The sequence below is a fragment of the Silene latifolia genome, chromosome 11, assembly GCF_048544455.1.
Source record: "Silene latifolia isolate original U9 population chromosome 11, ASM4854445v1, whole genome shotgun sequence".
In the NCBI taxonomy this organism is placed as follows: Eukaryota; Viridiplantae; Streptophyta; class Magnoliopsida; order Caryophyllales; family Caryophyllaceae; genus Silene; species Silene latifolia.
In genome coordinates, this window is record NC_133536.1 from 141,431,384 (window position 1) to 141,444,596 (window position 13,213).

Sequence of the window (13,213 nt, forward strand, 5' to 3'; positions counted from 1 at the left end):
GGTCATCAAATTTGGGCTTGGCTTGACGACTTGGAAAAGGAAGTCTAATCACAATGGGCTCCTTCTCCTTGACCTTGTCTTCATTTTTCTTTGAAACTTCTTCTTTTGATGGTTCTCCATCCTTAGAGTTTTGCACAATTTCTTCTTTGTCACTAGCTTCCACAACTTCATCCTCAACTTGCTTCTTCACTGCTTCATACCTTGTACCACTTCTCCAGTGAATGGCACTAACCGTTTCATGTCTTGGGGGATTACTTTGAGGTGGTAATTGCCCCTTTTGTCTTTGTGAGCTTGAAGATGCTAGTTGAGTCAATTGGGTTTCCAACATTTTTGTGTGAGCTAGGATGTTGTTGATGGTGGTTTCCTTTGCTTGACTATCCTTTTGCATTTGAGTGAAAAACTCTTGTTGATTCTTTTGCATTTGAAGGACCGCTTTTTGAACATTAAAACCTTGGTCATTTTGTTGATTGTATGGAGATTGATTTTGGTAACCTTGGTTTTGGTTGTAAAAGGGTCTTTGATTTTGGTTTCTCATGGGAGGTGGGGTGTATGTTGTTTGAGGGTTTTGAACATTTTGGCTTTTGTATGAGAGATTTGGATGGAATTTGGTATTTTCATTGTAATAGTTGGAATAAGGGGTGCCACTCTTGTATGCTTGGAAAGCATTCACTTGTTCATTCGTTCCCCTACATTCACTTTGGTCATGTCCCAAAGTTCCACAATTCTCACATATCCCACTTGGGATTGATGAAGATGCCGTCATGGCATTAACATGATGCTTTGGTGATTTTGAGGCTTCTTCAAGTCTAGCCATAGCTTTTTCAAACTTCAAATTGATGGTATCAATGTGAGCACTAAGTTGAGCACCCAATTGAGTAATGGAGTCCACTTCATGCTTTCCTCCTCTAGTAGCCTTGCGAGGTCTACTATATTGTGAGTTATGGACCGCCATTTCCTCAATTTTCTTCCAAGTTTGATTGTCATCAACTTCGGTGAACATTCCATTTGATCCCATGTTGAGAATGTTCCTTGAATCTTCATAAAGACCGTTCCAAAATTGTTGTACCAAGAACCACTCGCTAAGTCCATGGTGAGGACATGAGCGACAAATTCCTTTGAATCGCTCCCAAGCTTCATACAAATATTCTTCATCCCTTTGCTTAAAACCCGTAATTTGAGCTCTTAGCATGTTAGTATTTTCCGGTGGATAGAACGTTTTGTAGAAAGCTAGAGCCAACTTCTTCCAAGAATCAATTCCGAGAGTAGCCTTATCAAGGCCTTTCAACCATTGTTTCGCGGTGCCAATTAGAGAAAAAGGAAATAAGACCCATCGAATTTGGTCTTGAGTTACACCGGTTTGAGAAATCGCATCACAATAGTCACAAAAGGTCTCCATATGAGAGTGAGGGTCTTCACTAGGCATCCCCCCAAATTGGCTTCTTTCGACTAATTGGATAAATGCGGTTTTGGCAATAAAATTTCCGGTTAGATGTTGTGGTGTGGGAGTACCATTGGGTAGGTTCTCCTCGGTGGGTACGAAATGTGATGAAAACTTAGGCATTGTGGGTTGATTTTGTGTTGGATTTTCTGTTGGGTTCTCCTCACCTTCTCTTGCAAAAGGGTTGATGAACTCAATAGTAGTTGGTTGAATATCTACAGCCTCACCAATACCTCTCAAAGTTCTCCTAGCAAGCCTTCTATTGGTTGTCAAAGTTCTTTCAATTTCACGATCAAAAGGTAACAAGTCACCTTGTGACCTTCTAGACATGCAAAATATCAAACAACTCGAAAACAATTAGAACAAACCTTGAGGAGTTTTACTTCCCCAAGGCAAAGAAAGACATAACTAATAACAATGTAAGAAAATCTAAATCAAGTTAACACTGTCCCCGGCAACGACGCCATTTTTTTGGTCGGACTATGTCTTTCGGTTACTTGTCGTTAGGAGCACCTAGACCAAAACACAATTTATAACTTCACAAACAACTCTAAAATTAGTAAAGAGGCAAGTAAAGGTCGGATCCCAAGGGACGGGAATTGAGATGAGATTTCTATTGCAACTAGTGGTGTCTTAGGGGTGTCATAATTGGGGTTGATGTAGAAGGTCACTAAACTAAATAGCAATGAAAGTAAACAAGCAAGATGAATTAAAAGGCTTGTAAACAATTGATAAAAAGCACTAGGGTGTCATGGGGTCATAGGGGATTCATGGGAATTGATCATACAAACATATTCTCAAGTTATAAGCAAGCAATTATTGTTGTGATGGATTGAGTTGGTTTATATCTTACAATCCTAGGAAAGTTTGGGTCCCGGAGCCGAATCGATTAGATTGTACAACACCTACAAGTTGACTTAGTCTTCCCTACTTAACAACATGCCTGGTCTAATGAGACTCGAGTTGGTTTATGTCTTACAATTCTCATTGAAAAGATAAGTGATGGATAAAAAATGCAAGGATTCATAGGCTCACATTTCATCAAACATAACTTGTGCATGAGTTGAGATCACAACAAGCAAGCAAATAAACTATGAAAGCATATTAATTTAAGCATGAATCATTCCCCATGTTGGTTTCCCCTAATTACCCATTAACCCTAGCTAAGGAAACTACTCACTCATTACCATGTTGAACATGCTAGCAAGGTTGTCAATCATACCAACAAAGTGAAACATGATGAATAAATGAAAGTAATTAACAATAATTAAAAAGGGATTAATAGAATTATACCTACTAATGATTCCAATAATAAAGCAAAGAATAAAATAAGTACTTGATGCTTGATTGGAAGGTTGTCAATCTCCCAATAATAACCCAAATAATCTTCAATTACCCAAAATAAAGGATGAACAAGAGAGAGATTAAGGAAATAAAACTTGTATTAAAACATGATTAATTGTTGATTACAAGATTAAAGAGAGATTTGATTGATATTAACTACACTAAAGATTGCTAAGAAGAACCTCCTCTTCTAATTAGACTAATGGGGTATTTATAGTGGGGATTAGGTGTGTGAATTAGGGTTAACTAAGGGCTTAAATGACGATTAAGTCCCTACTTAAGGAAACGCCGGTCTTTTTGGAAAGACTCCGGTCTCTAGGGAGACTCCGGTCTCTATAAAAAGATGTTCATCTTTCTTTGAAGCTTGAAGAAGACGAAATGGGTCTGCCTGGGAATCCGGGCGTCTTTGGCACGGGACGGGCGAATTCGGGGGTCTCTGCCCGGGCGTCTTGGAGAGAAGACGGGCGTCTTCTGGAGCTGCTGCCCGGGCGTCTTGGGGAGAAGCGCACGGATTGTGGTTGTGGAGACGGGCGTCTTCAAGACAATCCGCACGGATTGCTGGGCAGTTTCGTTTCTTCTTCTTTTCTTCCTTTTTCTTCATAAGATCCTTGGGGATTACCTCGGGGATGCAAGGATCTTTTCTCAACATTGCCCGTCTACTATAGTATGTACAAAGGCCTTCTAATCTTGTCTCTCCTTGATGCTTGGTCATTGAATTCAATCAATTTAGTCTCGTTTTGCCATGAAAATGCAAGGTTTGCACTCCTTTCCTACCAAGGGATCAAAACCTCAAAGAATATGCAAAACAAAGAACTAAAGACAATAAATGACCCAAATATGCACTAAAAAGCATGGGAACAAGGCTAATTCGGGGACTAAATATGCTCTAATTATGGTCACATCAGTATTTTAATCAAACCACAAACTTGTCTTAATAGGACACTTGAAATATGATGAACTTTGTAAAATAATGCAATTTCAAACTCAACTCTAGCAACTTTAACCAGTAAAATGCCCATCCTTATTATGCAATTTTACTCAAACTTGACTCAAATGTGAATTACTATATTAAAACTTTAACATAACGATCATTTGTCTCAAGTTTCTTCAAAACTTCAATACGAGATAATCCGACTAAGATGGTTCATGTCACTATAAGCCAAGTTCAAAGCATTAATAATCAATTAGGATAAAACCTAACTTTGTAAAAATCAAAATATGGGTAGGTATACTACCCATTTTCAAAAAAAATTAAGACGGATAAATTTCTCATGAACAACTTCACAAGACATTATAATCAAAGATTAGGACAATAAGGAGTTAGTGAAGTACGTCACAATCGTAAAATCAAAGCTTATCTATACTTGTCACAACCTTTACGGGAAATTTGTCAACCTTTAAGACGGAAATTTTTGATTCAAACCATTTTATATCAATTCCCAACAAAATTATAGTCTTACACTACCACTAAACAATGTTTATGATGAAATCAAAATTTATCATATTCTCAATTAGTTCAAAATTATTGGCCAAATCGATGATGAAACCTTCGTTTCTAAGACAATGTAGCACACTACTAGTGAAGATAATAGTCTTATAAACCGATTAAGCCACGTTTCACTTATGAAAAATCAAAATCTTGGGCATAAATACCCCAAAATCTAAAAATTTAGTTAAACTTTTAAGATGAAGTATTAACATACAAGATAAGATCCAACATTAAAAAAACTGTTAAGCCTTTATTGTTTAATTACACACAACAATGAACACAAAAATCCAATTATTGACTCAAGAACACAACTTTTTTGAAGCTTATCCATGGTGGACAAAATTTCAACATAAAAATCTAGATAAAACTCGAACAAATATGTGTAGATCTACCGAAATCAAGTTGGGGAAAATGAAGAAGGTAACACTCTTACGCAGTCAAATTTGAGACGACGGATGTAGAAAAGTTGTGTAGCAAAGTGTAATCGAGACAACAAATCACAAAATGCAGATTCGGAATTATTTTAAGATAAATCGATGTCGAAGTTATGAGAGTTGAGGTAGAAATGAAAACGATAAGGTGGGGAAAAGCAATATTTTCACGAGTTTTTCAGCCCATCAGACTCACTCGGTCGAGTACAGAGGACACTCGGTCGAGTGCAGCTCCACTCGGTTGAGTGTCAGGTTACTCGGTCGAGTGGCAATTTTCCAAAAGTTCTCCAGTTTCTGGAATTTGGTCACTCGGTCGAGTGACTAATCCACTCAGTCGAGTACTTCCCTACTCGGTCGAGTGTGGCCTCATACTCACTCGAGTGATCCTCTACGGAATTCAATTCTTGATTTAATTGAACTATGGTATTCCCTGCATCACAAAGAAAGGTTCGGGAGTCCACCGACCATCGGTGACCCATCCATAGTTAGCTCATACGGCATCATACTCATCATCTTTAACACTTTACCTTCATACTCATAACTACTCTACTAACAATCAACAACACTCATTCCTTAACGATAGCAGTAACAAGTTCAAACAAGCATATGATATCTACATGCCAAGGTTCGGGACTAACGTCCCTCATACCAACACACACTAATCGCTTCTAAAACATATTATACACATTAGCCTACTCATCCATATTTCACATATTATCATTTACCACACAAACCTCTATATTATGCAAGAAACTCATTATCGGTTACGACAAACTTGTGATTACACAACATTTCTTTCATATAGCTTCCACAATTACCACATTCCGCATCATATACAAACACATTATACCATAACATACATGCATCCCTTACCAAAACATACATGCACTAATACCACGATTCACATAGCGTTACTCATACTCATAACCACCCACGTAGTGACCAACTGATGAAGAGATTGTCGTCGTGTCTCCCAATCAAACACATTTATATTCTCAAAAAATAACTAGCTAGTGGTTAAGTCGAGGTCGATCCATGGGACGGTGTGCTTTGAGTTCTAAGTCTATCTATCTCAATTTATGCTAGTGTCACAATTGATTTGGGTTTATAGTTGGTGAGTCTAAACTAATACAAGCAATGAACTAAAGCAAACAATAAATTAAGAGATGTAAACAAATGACTAAAAGTGCTAGGATATCATAAGTTCATAGGGGATTTATGGGAGTCGATCATACAAACATGTTCTTAATTTATAAGCAAGCAATTATTGTTGTGATGGGATCGAGTTAGTGTATATCTTACAATCCCTAGGAAGATTTAGGTCCCGGAGCCGAATCGATTAGATTGTACAACACCTACAAGTCGACTTAGTCTCTTCCTATTCAACTTTATGTATGGTCTAATGAGGCTCGAGTTGGTTTATGTTTTACAAGCCTCATTGAAGAGATAGATAATGGGTAAAAATGCAAGGATTCATAGGCTTGCATTTCATCAAACATAACATTTGCATAAGTTGAAATGACAACAAGCAAGCAAATAAACTATGTGAACATATTAGATTAAGTATGAATCATCCCCCATATTGATCTCCTTTACTTGCCCATTAATCCTAGCTAAAAGACTATTCACTCATTATCAAGTTCAACATGCTAATAAGGTTGTCAATCATATTAACAAAGCAAAACATGATGAATAAATGAAAGTGATTAACAATAATTAAACAAGAGTAAAAGAGATTATACCTATGAAGATGATTCCAAATAATAAAGCATAGAATAAAAGAAGAGAACTTAATTGATGGAGAGTTGTCAATTCTCCAATAATAACCCAATAGTCTTCAATTACCCAATAATAATAATCTTGAACAATGACTGAGGAAAGATTAATGTAGAATTTTGTGGAATGATTGAGATTAGTCTATTCTAATCTACTCTTAATCTAATCTAAGAGAACTTTCTACTATGGGAACTTCCTACGAAGAGGGCTTGGTCCTTTTGATTATTACAATTGGAGTATATATAGTAGTACATCATTAGGTTAAGTAAGGGTAGATTAGTAAATAGCATTGCTAAGTATTGAGTAGGGAAATGCAAGTCTCGAAGGGAGATGCGCATATCACGTTGCTAGTCCCGCCACAATATGCTGGTCCCGCGTGTCTGGAGTCTTGGCACGGAGGACCTGTCTCATGATCCGAGCAGATCGTGGAGGAGACGCTTGGATCTTCTTGCTTCAAGACGAGCGTCTTCCATCAGGAGACGAGCGTCTTCTTGCAGGAGACGAGCGTCTTCTTACGTGGACGCTCGGATTGGCGGCCAGTTTGTCTATTTGAGCTCGGATTGTAAAACGGACGTCATTTCCTCATCCAGACTCCTATTGGAGTGATTCAAAAGCCTAGACCACTTGATTTTTCGATGCCGTTTTATCTAGAATACCTTCAGAGCCAAAGGCACAACTCTTCGTTTGGTTCCGAGCAATTTCTTCTTGTAATGGCTTCCTTCTCGTCATCCTTGCTTTTAAGCCTATCATCCTTCTATATACTCTTTATTCCTACATCCTTGGTCATCATTATTGCCTCCTCTTCATACTAGTTCGTCCAAGATCTTCAACAAGCTTCCGAATATGCACAAGTTACGGGAATTCTACCTCATTATCTTCTTTCTTACAAGACATATACAATGCAATAGGAAAGCAAAATATGAAGGAATTGACGGATAAAATGGTCACGAAATGCTATATTAGTATGGAAAATGGGTTTAATTAGGGGACTAAATGTGCGCAAATAATAGTCACATCAAACATCCCCAAACCAGACCTTTACTCGTCCCGATTAAAGAGGTGACTAGAACTAGACCTTTATTTAAACTATTCTAATAATATAGCCGATGTGAGACAATTAGCGTGTCTCACTCCGCCCCTTCAACTCACAACAAGACATCCATGAGGTAGGGTGCCTTCTTGCAAGGCAAGGTGGGGCTTGCCAAAATGGCGATACATCCAAGCATTAAGCACACAAAACAAGTAATGGATGCATCTACAAAAGAATAGCCACTTTCCTCATCTAAGTGGCGGAAATTATCTAAAAGGGAAGCAATCTAAGGGTACACATTCCTTCATAGATATGGTTTCTTCAAACTACTAAGCCTAGAAGGATACCAATAAATCACCTCCAAGTTGTGTCAAGCTAGAGTACCTTTGTCCTCAATTGTTAAATGCTTTCGTCAAGAGTAGACTCCCTATGGTGTTAGAAACACTGGAGGATCGCGGAATTCCCCTTCTTGCCTAGACAAGAAGAAGGGTCGTCCCCTCTCTACCATGCACAAAAGTGGATTCGATGGATAAAGGGAACATTTGTATTTGAGTTTCATATGGGAGTTTGATTTTGTTGTTGTTGCCCCCCCCCCCCCCTCCCCCAATTTGTGGCATTTGACATTTTGAGAACATTTCTTTTTGCCATTTCTTTGATGTTTAGCATTTTCAACACTTGACAATTTCAACTGTTTCTTGCATTTCTTTCAAACATTTTCAAAGTCACCCCATTTGTAGTGAGGGTGCTTATATTTGAAGCATACGAGTTTTCATTTTTGTTACTCCTCTTTTTTTTTGATGTAATTGCAAACTTTTTTCATTTTCATTTCAATTCTTGAACTCAAATTTTGAACAATTTTTGTGCCCATTCCCTTTGATGACAAAATATGGTAGAATATGGATGATGGTCGCCTTTCAAGGTTCACCTTGGAATAAACGGTAGCCAAGGAGTTAACATACCACAAGGTACTCTTGACTAGGCCTTAATCCATGGGTCAAAGGATACTAGCATGACACATCCTAGGGTGTTTTACAAGTATTCTAACAAGCAAAGTCTTAAGAAGAAAAAGTATCTACAAGGGCCTTATATAGACTTGTCAAGCTTCCCACGTAGACTTTTCAGAAAATTTTCTAACCATGGAACTACATGCCATGATGCAACTAATATATATATACAATCCTAATGCGTATGCTTCTATCAACTATTATGCCATATAAACTAAATGCAAAACTCCTAACAACACATTGGTTCATACCGCATCAATCAAAAGATAACCACATTGTCATTTACATATAAAAAGGAGGAAGGAGATTTGGAAAGATCATACCATGCGGTCTTCTATTTCCTTCATGCCTCGAATGTGGCGTAGTCGACCCAATGTGATAAGAGTGAGAAAGAAAAAAACAAATATATACAATATATACTATTCTACACTACAAAGGAAAGAACATGTTTTTGGAATTTTTAAATTTTCAAATTTTTATGGATTTTGTTTTTATGAATTTAAAGAACATATTTTTGAGATTTTTCAAAAATTTTCAATTTTTATGTATTTTGGAATATAAATTCCCATCCCCCACTTTATTTTGGACATTGTCCTCAATGTACATGTAGGAGTAGGAATGAAAATGAAATACATGTTTTTGGATTTTTAAAGTTTTATGGAAATTGAAGTGCAAATGCAATGATATAATATGAATGCATGCTCTAACTAAATGCAATTCTATATGACATATATAACAAATGAATGCAATCTAAACTACCCTAGATAAAGCATGATTTCTAGTAAACTATGGTCACCTATGATCAAACCTCCCCAAACCGATTTAAACACTATTTCTAGTGTAGAAAATAATCGGATTGGTCATTAGTGATTATGCATGAATTCTAGTCTATATGCAACTATCTACATGAATTATGTGAGATATATTACAATGCAAACTAATCTAATCATTTGTGATATATTACAATGCAACTATACAATATGGACTAACTAATGTAAATGCAATATGAAATATAATACAAATGCAAGCTAAATGTATATTTATATAACTAAATACAAGTGTAAATGTAATGCAAAGTCAAAGTAAAGGGTATCTTACAAATGGTGGTTTGAGGGAGGACTCCACCAAACTCATTCCTTGTTGCCATGGTTATTGATGTTGTCCATGTTGCTCAATGCTCTCAATAACCGGTTAAAGGCTTGAGCACAATCCTCAAATAAGCAAAGATAGAACCATGGCCACTTCAAAATGGAATAGAGCCAATCCTCCACAAAGGGCTTTTCATTGAAATTTCTCCCCTTCACCTTGGCCTTTTCATCATAGCCTTTTTGGCTCTCCAAATTAGCAAGCTTAGAATTCTTGTCATCGAGAGACTTCCATTCTCTCCCATCTCCCTCAAATATAGTGATGATGATAGCATTTGGATTTATCAATCCTTGAAGAATAGAAGGAGAATTCTCATAGTATTATGACGGGGTACCTTAGGAATTGAAGTTGTGGGTGCCAAATCTCCACAAGGAAGTTCATTTGCAAGTTTGTTCTTGAGCTTTTTCACCAAGTACCTTTTATATGACGATTTGACTTTTTGGAGAAGGTCTTCCATATCAACTCCAACAATCATAGGTTCCATGGTGGGTGCGAAAAGGTCTTCATGGTCAATAGGAAAGAGACATTCATCTTCCTCATGGAAGCATACCTCAAACTTCTCAAGGATGGGGTCCTTAAGTGAGGCAATATCACAACTCCATTTCTCTTCTTCATTCCATAAGTCCTTGCAAGACACATATTCCGCATAAGCTCCTTCTTTAGGCTTGTCATCATCGCAATTTCCAAATGAATCATAAATGGGGGCTTCACTCCTCTTCATCAACTCTTTCTCCAATACCTCAATGTTCACATCAAAGGACACACCCTCATACTCACAAAGGTTTAGCGTATTTGGCTTACTCAACCTCATATCTTCCTCATCCAATACCAAACTTTCATTGATGGGATCAATATTTGAGCATATTTATTCCCCGAATTAGCCTCGTTCCGACGCTTTTTAGTGCATATTTGGGTCATTTACTATCTTTACTCCTTTGTTTTGCATATTCTTTGAGGTTTTGTTTCCTTAGTAGGAGAGGAGTGCAAACCTTGCATTTTCATGGCAAAATAGAGCTAAATTGGTCGAATCTAATGACCAAGCATCAAAGAGAAGACAAGACTAGAAGGCCTTTGTACATAATGTAGTAGATGGGCAATGATGAAGAAGATCCTTGCATCCCCGACAAAATCCCGGAGGATTGTTGGAAGAAGAGAAGAAGAAAAGAAGAAATGGAAGATGACAAGGAATCCGCTCGTCCCAACCATCAGGACTCCTGTCCAGCAGCTTCCCAGGACGCTCGTCCAGCAGCTCCCCAATCCGCCCGTCCCGACCCTTGGATGCTCGGATTCTACTCCCGAGGGACACGTCCTCTTCTTCCTTCCATTGAAGATGCGCATATTTTTGGAAGACTAGCTAAATGGAGACCCGCATCTTTTCTTGAGAGGAGCGATTCCTCAAGGACTTAATCGTCATTTAAGCCCTTAGTAACCCTAATTTGTGCACCTAATCCCCACTATAAATACCCCATTAGTCTAATTAGATTATCATGTTCATCTTATCTATCTTTAGTGTAGTTTATATTATTCTAATCTCTCCTTAATATTGAAATCAACTTCTAATCAAATATTAATACAAATCTCATTTCCTTAATTTCTCTTTTGTTCATCTTTTATTTTAGGTAATTGAAGATTATTTGGGTTTATTGGGAGATTGACAACCTTCCATGAATCATCAAGTACTTCTATTATTCTTTGCTTTATTTTTGAATCATTAGTAGGTATAATCCTCTTAATCTCTTTTTAATTATTGTTAATCATCTTCATTTATTCATCATGTTTTGCTTTGTTAATGTGATTGACAACCTTGTTAACATGCTAAACTTGATAATGAGTGAGTAGTTTCCTTAACTAGGGTTAATGGGTAATTAGGGGAAACCAACATGGGGAATGATTCATGCTTAATTTAATATGTTTTCATAATTTATTTGCTTGCTTGTTGTGATCTCAACTTATGCACATGTTATGTTTGACGAAATGCAAGCCTATGAATCCTTACATTTTTTACCCATCACTTACCTTTTCAATGAGACTTGTAAGACATAAACCAACTCGAGTCTCATTAGACCACGCATATAGTTGAGTAGGGAGGATTAAGTCGACTTGTAGGTGTTGTAAAATCTAATCGATTCGGCTCCGGCACCCAAACCTTCCTAGGATTGTAAGATATAAACCAACTCGATCCTATCACAACAATAATTGCTTGCTTATAATTTGAGAATATGTTTGTATGATTAATTCCCATGAATCCCCTATGACCCCATGACACCCTAGTGCTTTTAATCAATTATTTACATCTCATTTTAGTTATCTTGCTTGTTTACTTTAATTTTTATTTAGTTTATTGATCTTCTTATCTCAACCCAAATTGTGACACCCCTAGACACCACTACTTGCAATCGAAAATCCTACATCAATACCCGTCCCTTGGGATCCGACCTTTACTTGCCTCTTTACTAGTAGTAGGGTTGTTTGTGAAGTTATAAATATTGTTTTGGTGTAGGTGCTCCTAACGACAAGTAACCGAAATCTAAGCTCAAGGCAGACCGACCATTCATACTCACAAGAGTTCAAGGAAATTGGCTCTTATCACTTCACATCTTCCTCATCAAAGGTCATTGCCTCAAATTCACATTCATGTTTAATGCTCAAGGATTGGTGGGGAGTGCTTGTTTGGGTTGTTTCTTGAGTTGCTTTCATTTGGGCAATTCGAATTGCCAACTCCTCACCATGGGTAGCAATGCTTTGGAGAACATTGTTCCTATTTTGGCTCTCCTCTAGAATTTGTGTGAAGAATTTTTGTTGGTCTTCCATCATTTGGAGAACCATATCTTGAATGTCAAACCTGGGCTCATCTTTTTGTTGTGGGTGGGTGTGAAAGTGCTCATATTGTGGCATTTGGAATTCATTATAAAGTGAGTTTTGGGTGGGTGATTGTTGTGGATAATGGATGTGAGGATTTTGGTGGGAAAATTTGGGGTAGTAGTTAGGATTTTCATTGTATGAGTAGTAAGGTAGGTTTGTGTTGACTTGGTCCTCAAACTCCCCATACCCATAGTCATACTCAAAACATCCACCACATACTCCATGTACCAAGTCTTGGGTCATCATCTTAACCAAGATAAATATACAACTACAAACATGGAAACATGGAAACTACACAAAAACGGTAAGAACAATCCTTGAGGAACAAGTTCCTCAAGGTTAAAGCAAAATTGAAATAGACAAACAAGTAAGAACTTTATCACATAACACCGTCCCCTGCAACGTCGCCATTTTGATGAAGAGATTGTTGTCGTGTCTCCCAATCAAACACATTTATATTCTCAACAAACAACTAGCTAGTGGTTAAGTCGAGGTCGATCCATGGGACGGTGTGCTTTGGGTTCTAAGTCTATCTATCTCAATTTATGCTAGTTTCATAATTGATTTGGGTTTGTAGTTGGTGAGTCTAAACTAATGCAAGCAATGAAGTAAAGCAAACAATAAATTAAGAGATGTAAACAAATGACTAATAGTGCTAGGATATCATAGGTTCATAGGGGATTTATGGGAGTC

The 13,213-nt window shown here is 37.4% G+C and overlaps 1 non-coding gene across 1 annotated transcript; it reads left to right on the forward strand.

Annotated features, from left to right (window-relative positions):
• The first annotated feature begins 1,082 nt into the window (after positions 1–1,082).
• On the forward strand, positions 1,083–1,189 carry LOC141616487 (small nucleolar RNA R71). Its single transcript, XR_012530833.1, has one exon. It is a non-coding gene; the product is annotated as a small nucleolar RNA R71 (small nucleolar RNA).
• Positions 1,190–13,213: the final 12,024 nt, after the last annotated feature.